The 22,428-nt window shown below is 37.6% G+C and overlaps 1 protein-coding gene across 4 annotated transcripts in view; it reads right to left on the bottom strand.

The window, feature by feature from the left end:
- Positions 1-22,428, bottom strand: part of GPATCH2 (G-patch domain containing 2) — a 140,161-nt gene that overhangs the window by 91,817 nt on the left and 25,916 nt on the right. The gene's annotated exons all lie outside the window — the stretch shown is intronic.

A 22,428-nucleotide genomic window follows, 5' to 3' on the forward strand; every position in this document is an offset into this window, starting at 1 on the left:
AAGGTCCCAAAGCAAAGAACCAGGATTCAATCACAGGTCTTTCTGGATCTTTCTTCAACAGTTCTCTGACCCTGGCTGCCCATTAAAATCACCCGAAACTCTTTCAAAACTCCAGTGTCTGGGGTCCACCTCCGGAGGTTCTGATTTAATCTGTCTGAGATGAGGCCACTTGTTGGGACCTGGATGTAGCCTGCCATGCAACTCAGTACAATCCTGACCACACAGGGGAGGAGAGCTACTTCTCTGCGGGAGGGCACGGGTAAGAGTGAAAAAGTAAGAAGCGGGCTTCGCAAACAGCATGTTGAAGCATCTCTATAAAAACACGCTTGAAATGCAACGTTGTACCGACTTACAATACAGTTAAACAAAATCCAGATATCCCGAGACCCAAAACATGAGAAGCACAAGAAGAAAGGCAGCCTGACGGGAAAGTTCATAGCCCGCTCTTCTGAAATATGCTTTTTAAACAAACAAAATGACACTTTTTAAAGTCAAATGCTGTTAAAGATTACTTGTCTTTTGCACAAGTGGCAGATCTGTTATCATTCTCATCGCATGGGAAGCTTATCCAACAGATGTCCTCTCTGTACCCTCCAAAAGCTCTTTGTGAGCTCAAAATTAACCCCACTATCGCAGTGTTTCTTGGATGAACCGGTGTAGGATATTTGAAGAGGGTCTTTGTGGTTGCAAAATGAGAAAACCTGCATTAAAAGCATTAAAATAATTGTGCTCACTTGGGGAAAAAATCAGCAAAATACAGTGCCAGCATTTATGTGAGCGGTTCCTTGCAAACGTCTAATACAGTTTTCAGCTCCTTAATTAAAGAGATATTCTTTAAAATTGGGAAGAAGTGTTAGGTTGAATGTCATCCCCTTCCTCCTAGAATGAATGACCTCTGATAAGTATCTGAACCATTTAAACACTAACACACATAAAATGTGATTTTTTTTTTTTTTTTAATTCAAGAAACATGAACTTTGGAGTGGTCAAAGAAAAGCAAGAACTATTTTCTAAATTTAATTAAACAGGGGAAAAAAACAGAGCTGACAAGCAGATGAGTTGTCTAAATCAACTTTGCAAGCTAGATGTTAAGAAAAGGGGTATCGTTTTTTGTCGCAAGAGGCCAAGGTGACTGCTTATGTTTTGAACTGCTCGTTAATTCCGGTCGGAGCACAAATGTGTCTTCTCTCTTATAATTAATTCTCAGTGTCAAAACTGCTAGATGTCCTTTTTAGAATCAACCTATCCTGGCTGTTAATTATATTACAGAAATATGTTCAAATAATGGTAACGGCCTGATTCTAATGCTCACAGCGCAAGTATAGGCAAAGCTCAATTAATGACTTAGCTAAATATGTTTACTTAATTATTTTGCAGAGAACACGAGAATGATTTGCTTCTTGCAAAAATGATACCTGAAGAGATGATTTTTAAGCGTGTGCTGTCTTGACACAAATACAGGACAGGGACCACTGCCGGGGTATTAGACAAATACTGATTATGTGCTGACATATACAACACTAAAATATTACTTCTTAGAGGGTTTCTCAAATGCTTAGAAAATGGACAAATAAGAGAAATACAGTGACCAAGAAAAAGTCGTTTGAAGGGTAGTGGTACAAACTGTGCCTTTTTAGCATTTTTATGTATTCAGTTACAACGGTCTTATTTTCTCAATGGCGCTCATTTCCCCAAGCCTCACCCCAGAGCTTGCCCCAGCAGCTGCCATGGAAATTTAGACTGAAACCAAGACACCCATAACAGCCCAGGGAGAGCCTGGAGCTGACAGAGCTGCCTGAGAACCCGCAGCGCCCCAAGGCTGGTCTCGGTCCCGGAAGGGCCCTTCCACTGATGCCCCCGATGTGGAATGACATTCAGTGACTGCGTTTAGTTTCTGGATGGCTTACCTGCCTATGGAGAGCTGGCTTGTAATGTATGAAAGAGACAAAACCAATACAGGGAGTAAAGGCAGACCGGAAAGGAGAGACGGGGGGTGGGGGTGGGGGGACCACAACATTTCTGAACACTTGTTACGAGACAGTCACGTTGCTAAGTACATTACTTCTGTTCTATTCATGCAACCTCCCTTCTCCCATAAGCCTTTTCAAGTAAACGTTACTATCGCTACCTGCAAAAGCGGAAACGCAGATATAGAAAAGTTAAGTAAACTGTCCAAAATCACTCAGTCCAGAAGTGACAGGTCCAACCAGGATTTGAGTCAGGTCTTTGTGGCTCCAAAGAGCACGCTTATCTAGTAAACTAGTAAGAAAAGCAAAATGCAAGTAATGCAAAGAAAAGGAAAACATAAAATTCAATATCATATACTCATACTTGAAATGTAAAAGATCATTATTATTTCCCTTTTAATTCTTCAGATTTCCACACAGGTTTGGGAATCTGGGAATTACGTATTTTTTTCTAGGTCTGCGGAGTGATTGGGCCTGAGGTGACTTTTGCACTTAGAATCATAACATTTACAGTTATTTTTTAAGTTCTTAAGGCTTCCTGATCCTTACAGATGATGAAACAAACACATAAAATGCTTAAATGTCTTGCCCAAAGTCACAGTGCTAGATTTTTGCAAAGCTGGCATTAGACCTCAGATCTGACCCGTGATCTACCGTGCTTTCCATTACAGAGTGCTGGGTTTTTCTGTTTTTCTTTTCCCCAGCTCAGGAAAAGATTGTGACTGTTAGTTATCATCAGCACATGACACAACCATGAGAGTGTCATTAAAATCCTCTCAAAAATTAGCACGTTTCATCATTACTTTATAAAGGGAACCAATTATCTAGGTTTTTATCAATTTTGTTATAACAAAATAATCAGATGTCATTAGGAAAAAGCCAAAACTAAGTAAGCTTATTTAAACAAAATAAAATTTGGATTTACTGGGCAAAATTCTAGATGGCTCAGATTTAAAATACAACTGATGTAAAAGATCAATACATCATGACATGAGAAAACTGTTACTGATTCTTTATGTGCTTCCAATTTGATTGCTTTGGCCTTCCCAACAAATAAATGGAAGCACCAGAAACCTATTAGTATGATAATAAAGCCTTGCTCCTGGATGTGTACTATCTCTGTGCTTGGAGGATAACAAACAAACAAACAAACAAACAAACAAACAAACAGAAATCAGCTCAAAGATCTGCTCTACATTTTAATAAAAGAATATTTGAACTAATTACATAATGCAAAATTTCAAAGAAATTTAGAATGATCAGATCGCCTTTCCTTTCTCTCAGTCTCTACAGAAATCCATTTCTATGCATCTTAAAAGCCAACAGCTTCTATCTCTTAACCCATTGTTCCTATTTATGTTTTTTCAAAATTCCAATTTAAAAAAGCCAAACCTAATTAGCTTCAGCTTATTATCATCTGTTACTATCCAAAACAGTGAGTGCAGTGGGTCTTTTTATATACAGATAATGATACAGTTGAGAGGAATATGTTTATCAGTCAACGTTACGAGCTGAGAAAATGGAAATATATAAAAGGCATACATCTATACACAGATGAGTACGCAGACACGTATGCACATATACCCACATTTATGCATACTTCAATATTTGGAATGCTTTTTGCCTGCATTACATATCTCCTATCCCTTCAAATAAAAGCAGCTTAATAATTTAAAAAAGCATTTTCTTATTATGAATACATATTGTTCCTGTCACAAGTGATGAAATAAAACTGGAACAGTAATGACAGAGTATGGTAATAATGTAATAATCCATTTAAAGCAAAAGTATACTTTCCTAGAACTTAATTCTGCTAAACCACTCATGTTTTATTACTACAAATTATATAGTATAAAATACTAATTGCCAAAAGAAAATGGGTAGGAGTTTTCCTATTTTTGTTCAACCTATATCACTTTAGAAAGGAAACCTTTCCTTTTTCCTTTTTAAAATTACCCATACAAATGGGGTTCCCGTATTTTTAGAATACTCTGTTCACTTGATTGTAGCCAGCCAACTTAAATCAGATGCAGAACTCCCCTCCTTTGAACTAAATGCATTCTGTTATCATAGAGAGTTGAGACTTGAAAAAATTGCTTACAATTGCACACACGAGTGACAGAGATAGCTAAGTCTGAATTAAGATGTTGGCTATGAGGTTCCCAATAGGACCTTGACACGATTGTTGACCTACTCGTGACATGATCACACCAGGACGGATTTGGAATTCTATTAGTATTACCAGAGGGAAAAAAGTCAAGGAGTCATCAAGAAAACAAATCTATATCTTCTACTCCATCAGCCAATTACTGTTGTTAAAGTGGAATTAGATGGGTATTGACAATGTGAAGAGGAGAAGGATTAAGCAGATGACTGAATATGTGGCAAGCGCTGGTGATCGGTTCGCTTTCCTCGCACTGTTTTGTTTTATGCTGCACAAAGTCCCGTAAAATTCTAAAACAGAAGTGTGAAAGTAGATTATCAGCTGGTAATATCATGCCTGAGAAAATGCAAATTATAATATGTTTGCTAGCTGGATAAGGCACAGATATTTTCACATAAGGTACTATTTTACACAAGTATATATTCAACAGCTTGGCAAAGATTTAATAGAAATTTGCACCTGTCTATAAATTAAAAAAAAAAAAACCCACAAAAAAAACCCTTGGAAAGATTAAATAAAAGTTTTTTTAATTTGTTCATATTTTTAAGGCAAAGAATTCCCCAACTGCATTTTGAAAACGGCGTATTTTCTTAAAAAGTGAGGATAATACAACTCAGCTGATTATGAAATCAAAACTCTTCTCTTGCATGAAGAGGTAGTATAATGTACTGTATAAAAGCACGAACTTTGACTTTACTGAGACCTAGTTTCAAGTCCGGGCTCTGGCATTTGCTATAGCTCTGTGACCTTGAGGAAATTACTTAACCTATGGCTTAATTTCCCAGTCTGTAAAACTGAGATATAACACCCATGTCGTATGATTATTGTGAAGATTAAAACAAGTGTGCTTGTGTAAAAAACTGAGCATAGTGTTCAATTATTGTTAGCTTTTGCTATAATATAACATTAGTGCTATATTACTATTGAAATCAGCTAGTTATTTTGTTTACAGATAAAATTCAGTGTTGTTTTTTACATGGTGATTTGGAATTCCTGAGGTGTTAAGTGGTTCAAAGTCAAGGACCCCATGAAAGTATCGGTTATCAGCGCCAAACTATTATATAAAATTTGGTTTTACTTTATACTACAACCTGCGCCCTGCCTAGGAAAAAAAAAAAAAAAAGAAAGAAAGAAAAAGAAATCACAAAGCGTCAGGAAGATTTGATTTAATGGTGGGAAGATTACCGGCCTAAACTGCAAATAATACACCGAGACACAAAAATTAGCTTTGGTGTTTGAAATAGGAATATTTCCTCCACAGCCTGATGAGCTCACTAAATCTTGGTTAAAGTTTCTGATATCATTTATTTTTTGCCATTTTTTTCTTGTATCAAAGTTTTTGTCGTTTACACCCTAAGTTTTATTGACTCAGTAACACTGTCGCCTTCCCTTATCCCACAACTCACACATTTTGATGTTAAGTATATTGATTACAGCCTTTGTCTTTGAAAGTCAACTTTGGGTGGTACATAAATAGTATAACTGATACGAGTATATTCACGCCAGACTAAAATATCTATGTGAAATTATGACCTAATAAACATACCAACAAACTTTGATTAGCATCACTTGATGCCACCAGTTTCTGTCTTACTGTTTAGTGAATATAGAATGAGTGACCCTCTGATGCATCGTTAAGCACATGATAACTGATATTCTGGGTTAGCCAAAATATGTATACAGAGTTTTCACTTACAATGTCAAAAAAGTAAACGCTTCATTCATACGCATACTTAGAAATTATGGTGGATTATGTCTAAAGTTTTTAAAGCCTCATGAAACTTTTTTTTTTATTTCCAATGAACTGAGGTAACCTTACTTCATAGCCAGATTTTTTTTTAAAAGTGTGGATTTTCCTAAACTTAAAATTGACAAAAAGGTATACAAAGGAATATGACTTAGTTTTGTGATTCAAATAAAATTCAAGCAATTACATATTTTACAAAAAAGAAACTGACATTATAGTTCTAAAAAACAGTAGCAAAGAATGTCAAGGATGTAAAAAAATTGACAAGGTTTCCAATGGCAATACATTCAAGAGAAAAAAAAAGAATACTAAGAAGAATGAGACCGTGCTATTAAAATTTTAGTGCTATTTTAAAAGTAAAATTCTGATCAAGAACAGAAAAGCAGAGAGATGCCCAAACACATACAAGAAAAAAACCTCTAGCAAATCTAATAAATTTAACTTGGCCTGCCAGATCTTTTCAACTTATTGAAAAATTCACTTAACTTAATATTGACATAGAGATGTGTAAATCAATACAATCAGAATGAAAGATATATTTTAATTTAAAAATGTTCAGACTGCCACAGTAAATCTATGCACCTAGCACATAAAAATCATCAAGAGTTTAAATGCTGAGACATAATATTGGGGCTAACCAACATCTAAAGGTGAATACCAAATACTAAATTTTTATCATTAAAATTTGTACTTTTTATGGCACATGTAAGGTAATCTGGACAAAATTTACCGAAGAACCAGATAAGCTGAATTTCATTGAGAATCCATCAAAGCCTGCAACCAGGGCACCACCTATCTGCTGTTTATAAAAAGTCCTATCTTTATATACAACTAGCAGGCTATTGTGATCTTTCCAGATGCAGTGAGAGGAACAAAATAAACGAAGGTACCCTGCTCACAGCGACTTTCCATGCAGTCAGGGGCTTCACCTGTGGTATGCAACATGGGGCTGTTGAGATGTTTTGAGAGCATCAAATACGCAACAGATTTGAGCACAGAAAAAGCGTGAACACCTCAAGTCATTTTTGCTACAATCATTTTGCTATTACATACACAGAACTAGTCATGTGTTTCATTCAGAAATGTATTCATGAGAAAGTGAGAGTTCCACAGACAAGCGAACACAAGGATACAGAAGCACGCGTTAACTTTTTCTGTTCCTTAAATAAATGTATCATGTGTACAAGTTTAACTTGGTAAATCACACCCTACATCTAAACAATTGTGAATTTAAATAAATCGGAAATATTCCCACTCCCCTATCTTCCATATACTGCCTATCAGAAAAGAATTATGAAAGGGATAAAAACTAATAATCGTAACTCTGATCACTACTAAGATAACTTTTCAACTTACAAATTTGAAAGTTAAAAGGAAAATGTTATACTTCTAAAAAGTCTAGATCAAACAAAAACAGGTTAGAAGTGTATAGGATGGGAGCCATATTTCCCAGTTATCTCAAAATCACAGCAGAGATATCTGCTTTTCTCATCCTATCATCTCTTTAAAAGTCCTGTGTAACTTTGCCTTCAGTGATCTTATCATCCTTATTCATGAAAACCTTTCCCTTCCCCATCTATCCTCTCATGCTTTGCTGCTTTAAAAGAGAGCTCCTCACACCAGCAGCAGCAGCAACATTACCCAGGAGCTTGTTAGAGATGCAAGCTCTCAAGCCACACCGAGATCTCTGAATGTGAATTTACATTTTAACAAGACCCACCTCCACCTCCATCCAGAGTTCATCGGGAGACTAAGTTGAGGAAGCACTGCCCCAGGCTTGCAGGAAAGGCCTTCCACCCTCACAGCCCTGTCCTAACCTTTCACATCTGTGGGTCTCCGGGTTAAGGAGGTTGGGAAGCATCTTGGAAACCACTGATTTCGAAACTTTCATTTCACAGATAAGCAAACTGGAAATAATTGGCAGTACCTAGCTCAGGACCGTGCCTTAAAAGGCCCTCGGTAAATGACAAGTCCTAAGACAGGACAAGAGGAGAAACTGAAGGTAAAAGAGGTTAAGGACTCAACACAAGATCATGTAGTCAGTGAGTTGCAGGGATAAAGCAAAACCTGCCTCCTGCTGACTCCAACATCCAGTGCTCATTCTGACACCTGATGCACTAGCCAGACAAGGCCAGAGGCTGAGAGGCTGCAGCTCTCCTCATTTCTCGTTGGCTGTGTGGGAGAATTATGCCTCCTGGGACACGACACGCGGACACGACACGCGGACACGCACGCGTGCCCAGCTCTGAGGTGCGTCACAGAGCGACAGCTTCAACTACTAAAAGCACAGAAATACAACTTTCTCAAATACGGCATATATTATATTTCTTCAGCTTAAGATCAACTTTCTTTTTCTACACTGATCGTTTTTTGCTTCTATCAAAAAGTATCTGAAGTGTCAGAGAGAAGGAAATCAGGAAGTAATGAGTAGAGGTCATGCAAAATCAACTTAAAACTCAGACACGAATGGCCCTAACGGGGTCGGGCATTAATTATTACTCGAATTAGCCACGGGTCATGCTCGCCTGCTTCTTCCCTTCCATATTCCTCTTCCTCTTTCACCCTCTTCCTGTCCCGTTCACCCACTGCTCCTTTTTTTTAAGTGCTACAGAAAAGACAAAGTTGCAGAGTCACTTGTGAAATGCTGGATGCTCTGGGAGACGAGTACTACAGAAATTATTGTAAATAACAACTTAAAATTCTATAGCATTTTCAAATTTTTTTAAACATTTTTTTACTCCCCATCCCCTCACATTTTAAATTTCGTACCAAATATTTTTATAACAAATTTTCATAAAAATTTTCTTAAGGCCATCATACTACAATAATGTTAAAATGCTTTTGATAATAAAAGTAAATATAAAGATCGACTCCATGTAAGAGCACGCTCTGTACATGGCAAATTTGTTTGCATTTTATTTTCAATTAATAATATATTGTAAAAAATTATAAGAGAAAAACATTCAGTCAATAAAACCCAAAAAAGAATAGCAGAAAAGGCAACACTACAATCTACTTTTAAAAAGGCAAAAAAAACCCAAAAAACGAAAAACAAAAAAAACCAGCATTAAAATTGGTTAAAAAAGAAAAAAAAGGAAAGCTTAAAAATGAAGGCTTAACATCAAAATATTGTGGAGATAATGGCAATGGGTTATAACTTGTTTTACCAAAGACCAGAAGATGTGGCAGGCATGGAAGTAATTCTAGGATAACTAGCCAGCGAGAAAGTAAACAGAACTTTCATGATTTAAATAACGAACTCAGCCACTCCATCATGCCTTGCTGCCAACTAACATCTGTATATAAAATATCCTTAACAATGATTAATGGGAGCCCTTGGGTTGCAGAGTTTCTATGACAACAGAAATACACCATTCAGTGTGAGGGTACCATAGATGGCTAACCCTATGACAAAGGCATTAAAATTACAACTTTTAGAGCCGGCAAATTCCTTCTTATACAATCCAGTAAAACAGGAGTAAGTTAACGGCTCCTAGCATCTCGTAAATAATCACTGCAAGTATTAGATTACTCCCATTAACAGAATAAATGTATTTAACAGCAGAGTAGACTCAGCTAAAATTGAGAATTAGTCAACTGGAAGACAAAGCTCTGGAAATTGTCTACAGTGCCACACGCGTAAAGACAATGAAATGGAAACTGGGAAGAAAAGGGACTGAGAGACGCAGAACCAAATGCGAAAGTGTAACATATGTCTGTCCGGAGTCCGGGAAACGCGGAAGGCCGATAATAAACAAGGGGCAATATTGAGATGAGAGCTGATTTTTTTTTTTTTTTTTAGAACTGATTAAAGATAGGAATTACCAGACATAGGAAAGACAACATAAAAGCAGGATAAATAAATTTATATCTATACATAATTTGTAAAACTCCAGAATATCGAAGACCAAAAAAAAAAAAAAAAAAAATCAGCCAAAGGGAGCAGGGGAAACACAATATCTATCATGAGTCTGATAACGGATTTCTCAGTAGCAAAAACTAATGCCAGAAGACAGTAGTAGAGTATCTCCAAGTGCTAAGAAAAATCATTTAACCCAGAAATACATATGCACAAAACTATTTTTCATAAACATGGGTGAAATGGGTCCAGTTTCATATTAAAAACAGCAAATTTACCAGTTTTAGAACTTCACTGAAATACCTTCTAAATACATACTTGAAGAAAAATGATCCCGGAAATGAAATACAAAATATAAGATGAAAGGGTAGGCAAGAATCTGGTAAGCCTTCAGATCTAAACAAACACCACAGGTGAATACTAGTGTCCAACTCATAGGTTTACAAAACTGACATGTTGGAGAGCAGGAGACGGTTTAAGTGTGAAGAAGGATGATGAAAATTAGTGTATTAGGGTCCTTACAATTGTCAGAAGCCCTGCCATTATTATCCAAGGGCCTTCACTTAAGACCCACCTGAGTACTCAGTATTCCTTAAACTAGCCAGGCATTCTTTCAACGCTTTTATCTTCCCTTATGCTGAATTTCAGCACTAGACTTAGAACTGGATGACCTGTGTTTGCTCAGAAAAGGAATATCCAGAAACAAACCTACGCTAATCTTCACAAGAACCCCGTGCTCATGCAGTCAACATGCTCACCAGCATACTGAGTTCCTGTGACATGTCAGCCACCGCTCTAGAACAAGACAGACAAGAGTCCCTGCCTCGGGAAGCTTCTATTCTAGCGGCTGGAGACACTAGAAAAGAAAAACTAGATCTATCAGGCTAGGGTACGGTGCCATAAAGGAAAGAGAAAAGGTCATAGGAGAGAAAGGAACGAAAAGATGGGGAGAGATGACAGATCCAAGGAATTGTGCCCAAGACGGTGTAACGACTCAAGCCGAGCTCCTTCTAATCCGAGCCTCTTGGTCCTTCTCCTCCACGTTGCTGCTCTTACTCTCCTTTGTGGGAAAATAAGTAAAGACGCAGCCCAAGTACCCTTCTTACCACCCGCTCGGTAGAAGAGACCATCCCCTTCGTTCTGGTCTCAACAGCGCAACTGGTTTATGTCTCCGTCACGGCACTTACACATTTTCTCAGCTGTGCATTAATCTGTATATGCCAAATGACTGCAGGTTCCTTAAGAGTCGGGACATGTGTCATTCATCACCTTTGGAATCCAGACCTTAGCGAAGTACCTGGTATACAGTAAATCTTAGCATCTTTTTGTTCTTCAACTCAATAATGAGTTTCACTTTAAACATGGTCAAATTCAGACCTATTTATTTATAGAAACTATTCTTCAATGAAAGATTTGGGCATGTTTTAAAAGAAACAAGAAGAAATAATGGGGTATCAAGTCAAATCAAAGTAACTATAACCTTAAGGAGATGACCAGAAACCAATCTGAATTGTTCTGGGGGTGGCAGAGTGGCTCAAATAGAAAATGGCCATGGGTCATGTGTCCTAACTACCTGGCAGGATCTTCAAACTACACAGGCTGTTCCCCATTGTGGAAGTGGGGGGCCGGGCTACGGCCCCACCCATGCTTACGACTGGTCTCCCGAGTGAATCACTGCACTGAAGTAACGTGTCATCTCTCAGGGTTACTGGGACGGAGAAAACGCCAAGAACCCTGAGGGCACGCGGAGCTAAAGCTACAGACCCAGCCGCCTTCTGCCCGGGGCGAGCACTGAGAGGGGTTAGAGCGAAGGAAGAAGTGTAGACAGAAGAGATCTGGTTAAAAACAAAAACAAACACAAAACAAACACGAGAACGCCGGTCTTCTAAGATGCAGGAAAGAGAAGCCAGGAGAACGGGGAGAGGGGCAGAGGAAGGCGAAAGCTGGGAAAATACACTGAAGAGAAACCAAGGGGGGCGTTTGAACAAGGACGTGCTCAGGTGACGCATGCTGAAGGGAAGCTGAGGGACGGCGGGGTGAGGAATCATTAGAGCCAGGAGCGCAACGGCGACCTGGGAAGAGAATGATGTGGAAGAGCATGGAAAAGATAAATCGATGGGGAAAAAAAAAAAAAAAAAAGTTACGGTCTCTGCAGAAAACTTAGTGTCTTCTCAGCAGCACAACCACAGACTCCACTGCGAAGGACAACTGACGGCAGTCACCGAAATGTGACACCTGAACAGCATCAGGTCCAACGACACTGCCTAGGAAAGCAGCCAAGAGCCCTGATCTACACCTACTAGGAAGCTGTCTCCATGGGGACAATTCTCTTAAGCACACAGTTGTGTTTTCAAACATTATTATGATGATGATTCGGATGACCTCATCATTAAAAGGGCTGATTTTTATAAATGAAGTACGTTACCTATTAAAACTTGACCATAAGACATCATCCACATGTGACATTCTCAGAAAAAACTCCAATCGTATAATTAAATGCCTTTCAAAATGAAAACAAAAGTAAAAACTAAGTAGTTTGCAAGTTTTAAATGAGTAATACCTTTTTTATTCTTTACTCAGTATCATCATTCATACAAACCACTGTACGTAACAACTGAAATAGTTCATATCTTCCTAAAACAATGGATTCTAAGACAGGTCACAATCACAAACTAATGTCAGCTGACATCGCAAAATCTAACCCCCTCCCAGGGAGATAATTTAATGAAGATAAGTTAAACAAATAATCCATTATGAACATATAAAACCAACAGTAAACATTTTAAACACAACCAAAATATATATATGTATGGATACACACACACATATATAAACAAGTATGAAACTAGTAATAGTTATGTAAAACCATTTGTTTATGTGATTCAGAATAAAAACTACTTAAAAAGGATATTTTTAGTATACATTCGATGAAGGAAGAAAACTGAGTAATTATAAACAGGGTATTGTACCAGAAAGAGGTAGGAAGTCCTCTAGGTAGGGCCAATTATTTCAATATCTAAGAAGCAGAAGTTACTTGGTCCTGTTTGGTGGTACCATACATGGTCTAATATATAAAAGAATGTGAACCCACATGTCATGTCATTTAAAATTTTTCCAGAGGGCCTGATTGCTGTCATTAAACTGTACAATCTCCAGGTGTGCAAGGGCCTCCCCCCCACCTCTTCTGCTCACCCTTTGCCACTCCCTATTCTGTAAGGCCCATTCTAGAAGGCCTAACACTGGTGGATCTGGGTTGACAATACACTGCTTCACGCCGGAAGTCCCTGCTCATGCTTTTCCCCCATCCAGAGTGTCTGTCCTACTCTTCCCCGCCTGGATATCACCTAGCTCGCACTTGTGGAAGGTGGTTCTCAAGTTCTGTCTACTTCAGGAGTCCTTCCTGGAATCCAGTGAGATCTGTTCTCTCTACCTATCTCACCTGGACGACTCTGACCCGTCTGTCCGTACTCAGTGACACCGGTTCCTTGCTGTTCTCCCTGAGCTGGGTGAGATGTCCCTGACCTCTGTGTTCACTCAGCACCTCGTTCATAAAACTCAGCCCCCTATGTTGTGATTCTCTATCTTTATTTCTACGGATTGGAAGCTATGCTAAGGGCAAGAGCAAAGCACAATCAGCTCTGTAGATCCCACGCCTGGCAAAGTGTTCGCATGGCACAGGTGCTGCCTTCTAAACGTGGCTCTGCAGAGTGAGAGGCTGTGTCTGCCTGGCCGGCTGGTGTGTCCCCAAACATACAGAACGGCGCCTGGAGCACACTAATGGTTGAATGAATATTTGCTAATTAGTGTTTAAATAAATATTTCCTAAGCAGAAATGAACTGGATAAGTAAAAGGCATTCGGTTGTTCTAAATGCTCTACATGTTCCCCAACTTAAACATGTAACATGTATATGACATGGCAAACCAAACAGTTATAAACTTATATGTAAGAGTTAGTTCTATATTTATAAATAAGGAAATTATTCAGGCAAGCGAAAACCCTGGAGCAGCATCAATCGGTTACTTTATAAATGAATATAAATGAACAGATGCTTTAAAAGAGAGTCTAAGGAAATATGGAAAAAGTGTGAAGGGAAGTTTTTTTTTTTAATGAACTGTGCCATGGAACTCACTGAGCAATGGTTTCTCCTGGTCTCAGTTATTACTCCTCACAGAACAGCATCCTTCCTTATTAGATATTCTAGGGAAGTTAAGTGAGGTTAAAAGATTTTACTTCTCTTTCCTGATATGTGCACTGTACCATTCAGAGCATAAGTGTCACATTAACAAAGCTTTCATTTATCTGTGTTCAATTAATCTAATAGAATCAAGTTTCTCTTAGCAAGTACAACAGTTAAGTTTGTGTCTGAATTCGTTTTACAAAATAGTGCATTGGTTTTAGTCACTGTGCTGGAAAATAGTTTTTCTTTCATCAGGGTCCCTTGACACCAGCTTTTCATACAATAACTGCAGAGATGGCCATTTTGTTGGTAAATATGAGAAAACTACAAAGAACGGTATACACGTCAGAGCTTTGGGGTCCTTGGTCTGTATTTTAACATTGAATGAAGTCTCTATTACTTGCTTTTAAAGATACAAGAATTAACTGTGCCTAAATCTAAGTTTTAAAAGTGGCTTTTAACACATTGGATAAGATATATTTAAATCTCTAAAGATGAGAAAATAAATGACACATATTTCCCAGACCCTAGGGAAAAGCATCATTAAATCTCAAGCACTAGGGTTTTCCTTAGCCGACAGTCAAGGATGAGGAAGAGCAGTGATTGCGTGGAAAGGCAGTAGACTCTCCACGCCCTGCAGTCTGCCGGGGCTCGCTTTCACAGCACCTTAAAATGTTCTGAACCTGAACCCCTCCAGCTAGGCAACAGCCTTTCTACCGCGTGGCTACACCCCTAACATCAAGCTGCTTCACAGGCATATACATCACCTGCCCCTGGAGGCATCTGAGCTTTGGACTCTTGAAGAAAATGAGTAAAAATAGTTCCTTTACAGTTCACGAAGTCCTATTACATAGCTTATTTCATCATATCTTTTATTATCCCTATTTTAGGGATGAGGAAATGGAAGCTCACGAAGTGAGTCCTCCAAGGTCACACGGCCAGTAAATCACGGATCTGAGAGAAGTTGCGATGATTTCTAGTTGCACGCTTTTTTGCTTGCACTATACAAAAGTGGCTCGAACACAGTTCTGGGAGCAATGAGTGACAGGAGCGAGGCCTCTGAATGATAGAGATGCCTTTGGCCAGGGAAGTTTTCAGATAAGGTTTTAGCTTCAGTGTATTTTGAGGAATGGGCAAGACTCCCACAGGCAGACACCGAGGGTGGTGTTTCGAAAGGCAAAAATAAATAGTAGGAGCAAAGAGACAGAAGCTGGAAAGCTCAAGGCACACTCGAGATGCATCCGCTGGGGAGAATCCGGGGACAGAGACTGGAAAATAAGTTGAAATCCTAACGGCAGAAACTTAGAACAGGAAGAAGAAGAGTTTATACTTAATTTCATAAACCAAGGGGCGGCACTAACGAAGTCAGAGGTCAAATGCGTGACAAGCATCACAGCGGAATTTGGGAGAGGTGACAGCAGTGGGAAAGAAACCGGAGAGAGACTAAACGAGGGTAACAGGCTATGTCGATGGCTGAGAGAATGAACCACAGGAGCGGGGAGAGTCCACTGGTTTCGATCTGACCTCCCCAGAAACATTCGTTTGGCTTGACGATAGTGTACCCGGCAACCCTTAAGGCTACAGTCAAAAACACGAGCAAAAATTCCGTCTCAGGGATGAATTCACGTTCAACTAGGAACATCGGAGAGGCAGGTGGGGAAAACAGAAAAGTACCCTGGACCAGGAAGCAGCGGACTGACCCTGGTTCTGCCTCGTATTAGTTAGGTCAGTTACTCTGTCTTCTCAGAACCTTAACTTCCTCCTTTGACAGGTGCATACGCCAAACTTGTCATCCTTCACAAAACTGAATGCTACCATTGCAAAGGTGACAGCTGTGATATTACAGTCATTAAAAAGTCTTCTTAACTGACACTAATAGAGAAAAACTCCCAACACGTAAGCAATAAATTGACTCCGTATCATTAACCAATGTTTATAAAACCACCAGAGAAATACCACTAAAATCTATTATCAGGTTTTTAAAAGAAAGGCATAAACATTCAGTTTATCATTTTTTATTTAAAAGAGCATGATTTACTTTCATATTTTATATGATGGAAAAATCAGATTAGGAGTACATGAGTCAGATTACTTTTAAAGTTTTTACAGCTTGCTAAATTTATCAAAACCTAAAATTTGTTATAAAGAAATTAATTTGTTAAGTACATGAGTAATATATTTTATATTAAAGAACTCATAAATTAAAAAAATTAAGAATCCATAGCTTCCAAATAGATGAACGAGTAAAACCTGTAATTTCATGTCTGATCTTTGCTTTAGAAAACTTCTCTTTCCTTCACTGTGTAGTTAGTCCAATTAATGAATTCTATTTTGGATATTCTGGCTGTATAAATTACTTTTATTTAACTGATAAAGTAATCATATGGCATCTTATATATAGCAGTGACACAAATTTGCCTATGAGTTACAGGTTCGATTCAAATTAATGTTGCTTTCATTTTTAATAGTATCTACTCTAAAAATTAATTTTAGATTTTTAATTGATGTCAAAAGACTTAAAACCAAGTCTTAGAACAGAAAAAACAAGTCTTAGAACATGTTGATTGCAAACACATTTTTTATTAAAGCTGTGGGAAAGTGGACTGATTCTCACTTTCAGTCTTAAATTTTATGTAATAGCACAGTGAAGGTGGAGGTAGAAAAAACAGGTACCAATCTGGATTCACCATGGAATAAATGAAGAAAGGTATTAAATTAAAATGACAACAGTCAGTGTTCACCATGCGATATCCGAAAACTGGAATTTAACGATGATATTAAGAGTATAAAAAAAAGAGAAATGCTCATGTATCACGTATTCAAAACTAACAAATAATAATGACAACACTAAATCATGGTGTATGTGGAAAACAAACTTGATTGCATACTTAGGATACACTAAAAAAGAACACTCTGAAAAGGCACATACAGAGATTTAAAAGGTGTCATCTGGAGATTCATGAAGGAAAGACCTCTGTGTAACAAAGAGCATGGAGTTGATTATTCGTGCTCCCTTTTAATGCCACTTGTGGGTTACTGCTGTCACTAGAAAATAAAAGCAGGCTCCCAATATGATCAATATCTGATCCTAATTCAAACGGGTATTTACTCTTCTTTGTAACAAACACATGAAATGATAGCTCGACCCCATGTCTTTCTCTCCCCAAGCTCTTTTTAATTCGAAAATGGATCTGTGGCAATAATCATCTAACAACCTCCCAAGTGCTCGTTTTATGAATCCGGCCCTTCCTCAAGAAGTTACACTGAAAAGTCTTTTAATCTCCTTCTGAAAAGAATTTACTGGATTGCATTTAAGTTCAAGTTCAAGGGTATTAAAATGTACAAAGGAGAGTGAAAAAGGTGCTAGGTTATAGATTTTAACTTCTTAACTAGAACACCGACTCAAAATAGATTTTCTAATTTACAATGAATCAAAAGAGAAAACATTAGACCATAGCAAAAGTGGCACGAATGTATCAAAAACCAAATGAATAAACATTTGAGGAGATTTATTATTAGAAATTGCAATAAATTTTGGAAAGATGAATTGATTTTAGTTAAAAGGTATAACTGACAATTTATTGGGCGGGAAGATGCATTATTTTCCAATTGTTATCCATCTACAGTAAAACTGATTTGTGTCCTATTGTATTTTATGGAAGAAGAGAGTGCAACTTTCAGTGATTTAGATTAAATGTATTAATCATAACCAGGCACTGTGAACTATATATCTACTATTAAAGAAGATTTTTGACATTTAATTCTGTAGCAATATTTTGGCTCTGTACCACTCTTCCTAAATCCAATTCCTGCTACAGTTGGCAGATTTCTCCCTTTTAATTTTATGAGGCTTAAAGTAGCATTTAACCACCCATGCGGTAAATAATGCGGGATTAGAAATATTTAGTGTTTTGTTTCCCTTTCAAGAGTGGTAATCCATCAAATCCAAAAATGTTCTCTAAAATTTTTCTATATTTTTGGCAATCTCTAATATATGATATCATAAAAACTATAAAATTAAATAAAATGCATTACATAGCCAGAATAGATCTGCTTCTCTAAAGAACTGTATTAACCTAAAAGAGCAGGTAAAAACCACTTTGAACCAGAAATATGGAATTCTTATTGAAAAACAAAACAAAATAAAAATAGAAATTAAAACATGAGCCTTGATTAGAATCTTTTAATTTTATTCTCTCAGGTAACGAATCTTAATGAGTGTGCAAATAACTTCTAAGCAGTTTAACCATTTAATATCTGTCTAAACCACATACTAATTGCAAAACGAAGTATTAGTTATATAGGAATGATAATTATTGAACATTTGAATGTGCTACGTATTTGGCTAAGTTCTCTACAAATGCAATAATAAATTTAAATTTAGTATATTGTGTGATGCACATTTGCTCCCAACACGTAAATTTAACTCATAATTTTTTCATAAAGTGAGGCATAAGACAAAATGAACTGATTAACCTACAGAAGTTAATATTTCTAACTATAATTTAGAGTAATTACAAAACATTTTTATGTTTACGTGTGAGCTTAAAAATAATTAAAAACTGCAATTAAAAAGTATATTCTGTTATTAAATCAAAATAACTACCAGAAAACTGACTTTAAACAAAATCAAATTCCAATTTTTAAATTTTAATGCATATGAAATATTAATTTTAGTTATTAATGAATCCAAATTATTACAATAATCACACTATAACTACATGCAGTACTTTGAGATATATCAAAGTAATAAAGTAACCTGTCAAATGAGTAATTATCTATATTTAATCTATATAAAAAACAAATGGCCCAGAAATAAGTAAAGTCTGTAACTCACTCAGGACACATTGATGCCATATATTCACGGTTAGAACATCTAATTTCTTCATGCATATTCATATCTTAATTCACTTTTAATGAAGTTTACAGTAATGATTGCTGTGAAAATAAGTGTGTGTCCTCATAATGTCTAAATGAAATCAAGTATTACCTACCAGAAATAAGATAATCGAAAAAGAAAATGCGTGTGTACACGTGTGAACGTGCGTGTGCACACAGAGGCCCATTTTTCCGTAAAGTGTGTGCTTTGCCCTCCATTCCTTTCACAGAGCTTCGCTGTGGAGCTCGGAGTTATTTATCGGGGAAAATTGGAGAAAATAAAACCCATCCCATCAGCTAGACAATCAGCATCTTTAAGAAACATTCCAATGGAAAGTAAAGACATTTCAGTAATGAGCATATGACACATTATACAATAATGTGCTTATAATGTATAAGTAACATACGTGATATATATAATAATTTTTGAGGAAACAGGATGACTCTAAGATCATGTTCAATTAAGGAATAAGTTAGATTAATGGGTATTTCCTATAAACAGTCAATTCCAGAGAACTGGCGTGTACTAGTGTTTTAAAAAGCAATTTGAGGAAGTGGGATTAGGGAAAATCTGCGATATTAATAAATATTAAAAAGGCTAGTGCTAAATTTGTAACCTGTATTAAGCTTTTCAATACAATTTGCAACAAATTTAAAAGGGTGAGTTAAGAATTCAACAATAAAAACTCCTGAATCTTTCCTCAAAATGAAATCCCAATCAAATTTTGAAATGGACAACTTGTGTACAAGTTAACCAGAAATTTAAATTTCAGGTCTCATGGTATTTTCAAAAGTTAACATTTCAAAAAAGCAAAATTATTGTAGCTCTAGTTAAAAATACAGAAGAGTATAACTTCCAAAAAATTTCATTTGTAAAAGTATTAGAATTCAGAAGACCTAGCTTAGATCCTTCTTAATGAAGCTACTTCTTTGAAAATCTCAGTGAATCCATAAAATAGTAATTACAATAATACTTTTATCACAGGATGAATGGAGATTGTAAGATGCTCTTTACAAAATATGAAATGCTATTTAAATATTTACTAGTGTCACTGACCTTTTTGGGATTTAAGAAACCCTATCTGATAGGTAACAGAAAAATTTACTTTGTAAGAAATTAGAGAAAGAAAAGATTAAAACGTTGGCAAGGACCTAAAAAGCTAAATCAACAGGTACCAAGAGACAGAAGAGAGAACATGTGAGGTGGAAACAGAACTGACAGGAGGGATGGACGTCATGTTTACATAACGAAAACATCACACCGAAAACTAAAACACGTCGAATTAAAAAGTTTAACTTGATCACCAAACACAGAATAACGATTTGCCAAATATATCCACTAAATGGGCCAAACCATCTGACTGAGATGTATTATTTTAGTGGGTCATTAGGCCTATCCAATTTTTCCATATTAAAAATTAAGTGGAAATAGCATTTTTACCTTCAAAGGGGCAGGTGTGCAGCTTAATGGGTAAGTCCTTGGGGCGTGGGCCACAGGGCCAGAGTTTAAATCCTGACACTACTAACTACTTAGTAGCTGTGACACTGAACAAGTAAGTCATGTAAGCCATTTGTCCCTGTTTCCTAGTTTATAAGATGGAGAGGAGAATGACGTTTACCCCGGTAGGCCTTTTCTGAACATTAAATGAATTACCATCCATAAAAATAAGAACTCAATAAATGTTAGCTAATAAAATTAATAGTAATCAAATATTTCTATCCTTTAAAAGTGGTCACATAGGATAAAAGCTGATATGAGAAATAAATTATTTAATAATATAGTATAATAAAATGTAATGCAGCCAAACGAACGAATAAATAATTATCATTTACAGCCTTTCAGACATTTTTTTCAAGTATAAAAAACAAGGCGCACAGTAATAAATGCTATATTTGCACAGATGGGTGCGTGAGGAATGAACTGCGTGTCGTCCGCTGGATACTTTTAGTCCTATTTGACTTTTAAAACCTGTGCATCTATTAATTTTTGCTTAAAAAAATGAAAATTAAAAGAACACTGGATAGGACTTCCCAGTAAACATCACACACGTCAGCTCCCCCCCAAAACCCCACTAAAATGATAATAAAAGATCAGCAGCTCCAAATTTATTACATGAAAATGTTAAGCTAGAAAGGGGTCACACCTATGGGCCACACAACATACCTTTACTAAAGTCAAGGGAATTCAGTGACCGTCTATGCACTGAATGCTGCCTGTCCTCTGCTTTGCGATCAGAACACTGGCTAGTGGCCTCAAAGGCTATCTCGCCTGCCGCCCCACACGCCTCGAGGCAGGAGATTTCTTATTAGGAGATAATTTCAAAGGGAAATCCCTAGGATAGCGACATTTAAGGATTTGTGCTCCCCCACCCCCACCCCACAAACCAAAAAGCTAGCAAGCCCCGCGTCTGCACACTAGGCGTCCAGTCAATTTTTAGCCTTATCTGCTATCACATCATGAAACATATAAAAGGAGAAATTACAAACCACGGGGAACTCAGACGCTAATGTGGGCGGGAAAGGATGGAACTTAAGGTGGCACCAGCAATTGAACCAGTGGTGGCAACCTGCCCAACACACGGGGTGACACCCAGGAAATCCCTATCGACATTTTAAAAATTATGAAGCACATACCACATGCCAGGAGCTGGGCTCCTGGCACTGGGTGCCACATGTACCTGGGGATACAATACACACATGAGCCGATGAGGAACAGTGTAAAATAGAAAAGTTACCCATTAATGAGTGAATGCGTGGCAGAGACAGTAGTTGAAAGGCCACTTCAGAAGATGGAGTGATCTCTGAAGTGTGAAGAGTTGGGGAAGGTTTTGAAGAAAAGGTACAGAGCTTGAACTTGGAGGGTAGACATCTCATTGTTAAGAAGAGGGGTGCACCACGGCGAGCAAGGGGACAGACGAATGGCCGGCCGGACACGAGGCAGCTGAAGAGCGGGTGGAGGTGCAGAGAGCACAGGGCCACCGGGAGAGGGCGAAGCGTTACAGGTCATAGGTGAGCCGTGAAGGTAGAAAGGCACAACCTGGACTTTATGATAATGGCGGTGACAACGATTTTTTTGCCTCGGGCATAACCATGTTTTAAAAACGCTTACTTGGAGTGACCTGGGAGGAAAACCAGACGAGAGAGGAGAAAACTGTACTGTCCGAACGTGAGCTTGTGAGTAATGCACTGGGGCAGTGACGATGAAATGGGAAAGCAGGGGCTGAGATGACAGGGAAGTAAACGAGATGCTGATGGGTGTGGAAAGAGCGGACGAAGACAGGACTCACACAACTAAAATTTAAACCGAAGAATGAAAACGCACTTAGAAGCAGAGCTTTCCTTGACCCATGTTAGTCTCTTTTCTCTCTCCCCTTTCCAATTAATTTTTACTAACCAAACTGTAAGGTACTGGAGGACAAAGACAAATCTTCCTCATTTCATGTCCCCAGCCCTTCCTACAAGGCAGATGTCATAAGCTTTCATTACATGTGTGTACACCTGAACCAAGAAATCTGTGGCTGAAAACGCCATTTAGCAAGACATTCAGTTTCTGAGTCAAAAGTAACATATACTTATTCATTTGTCCAACAAATGATAGGCTCCTTTAACATATTTTTGTGGATCAAATATTAGA

The sequence above is a fragment of the Pteropus alecto genome, unplaced genomic scaffold (assembly GCF_000325575.1).
Source record: "Pteropus alecto unplaced genomic scaffold, ASM32557v1 scaffold65, whole genome shotgun sequence".
NCBI lineage: Eukaryota > Metazoa > Chordata > Mammalia > Chiroptera > Pteropodidae > Pteropus > Pteropus alecto.